The 4,551-nt window shown below is 43.7% G+C and overlaps 1 protein-coding gene across 2 annotated transcripts in view; it reads right to left on the bottom strand.

Annotated features, from left to right (window-relative positions):
• Positions 1 to 4,551, bottom strand: part of Cacna2d3 (calcium voltage-gated channel auxiliary subunit alpha2delta 3) — an 835,389-nt gene that overhangs the window by 135,048 nt on the left and 695,790 nt on the right. The gene's annotated exons all lie outside the window — the stretch shown is intronic.

Below are 4,551 nucleotides of genomic sequence, written 5' to 3'. Positions count from 1 at the left end.
TCACTGAGGGCCTCGAGAAATGTCTGAGTGGCCCTCGTGTGCTTTACCGCTGCCGTCTGTGTTTTGTCTCCCAAAACAACTAAGAGAAAACATGTGTCAGTATTTTTTTTAAAGTACCCAAATTTATGGAAGAAATTTATGGGGTAGCTTTCAAGTATCATAGATAAAATAGGCATACCTTGCGATTGAGGAGTTAAGACAATGGGTCTATGCGCAGCATCGTGGGAAAGGGAGAGGCCATCTCTCTTAGGTGTCTTTCCCCGGATTAACTTGTTCTGCAGAGCAACAGGAATGCTGACATCTGTGCCAATAGGCATTCTGAGGAGCTTTGGGGGCCACCAGTTGGAGTGCCTGGGAAGAGGCTGGTGCTCTTACCCGAGGGGTACTGGATGCCTCTATAATTCAAGTTCATGCTAGCTCGGCGGGACTTTTAGATGTTGTGCATGCTACATATTTAGTGGAAATGTCTGTTGGTTGGGAATTTCATAGCTGGCCACAAGAGTCAGATTATATTTAATTTTCTAAATCAGAAAACCATTTAGGGCTTTCTAAGCTGCAGGAGAAGACAAGAGTTCCATGCCTGGTTAATGGGACTCAGGCCTGGAGCCCGGGTAAGGTTTTTTCTTTCTTTCTTTCTTTCTTTCTTTCTTTCTTTTCTTTTTTCTTTTTTTTTATGTGAAGGCACACAGAGAGAATGGATGAACCAGGATACAGGGCAGATATCACCAGAAGACCACATCCACCAACCAGCTGGAACCTTACTAGAACTCATAGCAGGGACCAACCAGCTGGAACGTTACCCCAGCGCTCACAGCAGGGATGAATTTAGATTCGTCTGAATGGTGCGTGTGTTTCTGCGTCGGCACACACAATGCATAAAGGGCATGGATTTGTACAGCTACACCCACACATAAACACCCTCAGAGCAATCAGCTTTCCCACTAATGAAACACAGCCATGTCGGGTGGGAGCCAGTAGCTGTTGATCATCACCCAGATGGTACGCTCACCACTCTGGGATAGGAAGGAAGAAGGAAGTTTGAGAGACAGGGGAGTTACTGGGGCACTCAAGGTACTTGGTGCAGACATCCTGGCGAAGGTTGACGCATGGCTTTAAAGAGTTCAGGTACGGCTTGCTAAGACCACAGACTTTGTCCCAGAGAGTTGCATGCAAAGTGAATTTTTGTAAATTGAATCATCGTTTTAATGCAGCAGGGGAGCTTGCTATTTAAAGGGACCTTTCATGGAATCTTTTCTGTAATGGAAATAATTGGCTCCAGATTGATGCATTTTTTAAATTTGCATTTCTATGCTAGGGTTTCTTAAAGTGGAATATACCTATACCTACTCTTTCTGTTTATACCACAGGCACTTTTTTAGATTATAACTACTTTGCGCAGGAAGAGAGCACAGAGGAGTTAAAGACATGCTAAAAGCAGAAAATGACAAATATGGGGCAAGCTTTCCTCTGGAGCCCATGACAGACATTGTTAATCAATCCCAGCACACTTTGCAGCTGAGCCTCAAATACACCACAGATGGTCTCTTAAGACAGCACTATAGGCAACTAGAACTAATCAGTTGGAGTTGGTTCAAAGGATAAAGCACATTTGCCATTCAGGGTACTGGCTCTACTCAGCCCTCCAGGCCATGTAAAAATTGGTTTGGATCTCCAGTCAGTAGTCTATCCCCAAACAGGAACACAAATAGGACACGCACATGTCAGGATGGGACAGACACCTAGCGGGCTATAAGTTGTGTGAACCTTGCACACAGCTGAGTGGGCTAAGGGTCAAGTGTCTTTTTGGGGTATCAATTCGTCTACAGTTTCCTTGGGAGAAGAAGCCGAAGTGTGAATAGCCAACACTCTAAATATCAAAATAAAACTGGATACATAATATTCTAAGTTTAAAAGCACAATGTATATATGAATGGAAAGTCACAGAGAATCCATTAGTATGTGCAATAAATACGTATCAGTGGTTACAATGTTAAAAAGCCCAGAACAGAAAGAGTTTCCAAGGAAGGCCCATGGCTGCACGGGCTGTCACTTACCATGATACCTCCTCTGTATTGTGCCAAGGTGGCTGATTTAACTGTGTGGTGACTGAGTTCCTACTCCAAGGATATAGCCACTAGATTCAAGCCACAAAAGCATGTCCCTCCATTGTCAGAACTGTGCCTTTGTTGTTGTTGTTGTTGGCCCAGAATGGAATGTGAGAGGAAACTGAGAAGGTTCGTTATTTTGCATCTCCATTTGACCAAATGATATTCAAACTTACACTGTTAGCGGGCATGGCGCAAACTGTTTCCATGAGCATTCCACATGGAATTCTGACACTCCCATGAGGGATGCCTGAGCTACCACATGCCCAACAACTCCCAGGGCCAACAGCACATGCCTCCTCTAATGAGTGATTTAAGACTGCGAGTCTCCTGTGCCCTGCCAATGCTTCAGAGGTGCTGTAGGTTAGCCTGGACCTCAGAGATTACGTAAAAGCCTTTCCAGCACACAGCACAAACCATGAATGTGGCCCGAACCCACGTTTGTCAACATTCTAATCCTATAAGATATCGAAGTACAGATGACAACGCAGGCAGACGGCTTCTAGTTTAATAGGTAGCCTTTAAGCAAAGGATTTACGTGATACATATGTACACTCAAATTTCCATCATTTGCCGGCAGTCCACCGCACACAGCAGTTGGCAATGAAAATAATTACTTACTCTGAAATGTCAACAGCTACTCAGCACAGAAAAAATATAAATCAAGTTGTTTAGATGAACAAACGTGGAGTTATCATTTGTTAATACGAGAAATGAAATGTTTTAATTGCAAAATGCTCTGCAGATGAAAGACCCAGTTTTCAGGGAATTCTGCAAGAACCACAAATTATCTTTCCCAAGCACTGCAGCTCACGAGGGGCAATTTACAAACGCCACACAGATTATTTTCAGCTGCTTATTACTGCTTTCCTATTCATAGATTCCCCTGTAAGAATGTCTGTCCAGCACTGTGCCAGGCTGGAGGAGATGCTAAGGCCAAAATTCGTGCTTAGTGTCGCGGTTGTTTCTGAGAAAGTCATCTGAAATGTTCCGTTTTCAATAAAGGTGGTGCAACATTGTGGTGAGAGGAAGGTGGGCTTTGCTTAAGCAGGGTACCGAGTTCACAGACGCCGTAGCTTTTGACAATGAAGTCCGTGCAAAAGGCATAGAAAACACACAAGGGTTTGCAAGGAGAAAGATCTGCTAGCAGAGCAGAAAAGCTCGCGGTTACAGCAGGACCTCAAACTCTGCTGAAAAGGACCGTGTGCTCAAGATGACAAAATGCCAGTGGAAGAAGGTGTGATCTCATTTTGCTGTACAAAAATATAAAGCGAAAGAGGGACGCACACCTGGGTTTCCTGCCGAAGGTTCCTGGAAATCAAATCCCATTGCTGATGCTAAGAACAACTACTGAAAACCCCTTGGTCTCACACCCTAAAACCAGTGTTTCTCAGCCTGTGCATTGCAACCCCTTTGGAATCAAATGACCCTTTTACAAATGATATGTAAATATCACATCATATATTTACATTATGATTCACAACAGTAGCAAAAGTACAGTCATGAAGTAGGAATGAAGGAATTTAAGTTCCGGGGGTCACTGCAGCATGAGGAACTGTATTAAAGGGTCATAGCATTAGGAAGGTTGAAAACTGTTGTTCTCAGTATTGAAAGAAGTGGCTAAATTGGTTTCCAAAGTAATCTGTCTGTACCCCATAGTCATAGTTATATAGCTGCGGTGATATTTTGTTTGTGATCTAATAAATAAAGCTCTCTTGGAGATCAGAGGGTGGAGCTAAGCCGCTAATTAGCTGTAGAGGTCAGACAGTGGTGGCACAAACCTTTAATCCCAGCACTCAGGAGACAAAGGCAGATGGATCTCTGTGAGTTCAAGGCCACCCTGAGCTACCTGAGATTGATTCAGTCTAAAAGAGACACAGAGCCAGCCAGCACCAGGTAGGTGGAGGCAGGAAGGGATACAGCTGGGCAGAAAGAGGAATATAATGCAGGAGGAGACAGGAGCTCAGGCATTTAGTCTGAAGATTCATGGTGACAGGGTCTTGTCCCATTTGGTTTGAGGACTCTGTAGATGTAAGAAGTCTATCTAATGGTTGCTGCTCTGCTCCTCTGATCTTTCAGCTTTCACCCTTGATATCTGAGTCTGGGTTTTTATTATTAAGACCAGTTAGGTTCATGCTACATATAGCAGTCTTTTGAAACCTGTAACTTCCTATGCAGATCATAACTGTGTCCAGTGTAGTTAAAACCCCATCAGTACATCTACTATATATTCTACTACCAGAAACCTACAAACACACCAGCCTACAAGGTGTGCCCGAGCTGGATTATTTAGAGAACTCCAGGGGACCATCCTGTTCCCCCTCTTGATAGAAATTCTTCATATTTTAATGCTCAAATTGCAATGAGATCTCAAAGAGACCTTTGTCTCACTCAGAGACTCGATTTTATATCTTACTGGCCTGCTTTCAGGATCTTGACAAGACAG

This window comes from Microtus oregoni, unplaced genomic scaffold, assembly GCF_018167655.1.
Source record: "Microtus oregoni isolate MIOR12 unplaced genomic scaffold, Mior012 000013F_ref0000133, whole genome shotgun sequence".
NCBI classification, from domain to species: Eukaryota; Metazoa; Chordata; class Mammalia; order Rodentia; family Cricetidae; genus Microtus; species Microtus oregoni.
This window is presented reverse-complemented; position numbering and strand designations above follow the sequence as displayed.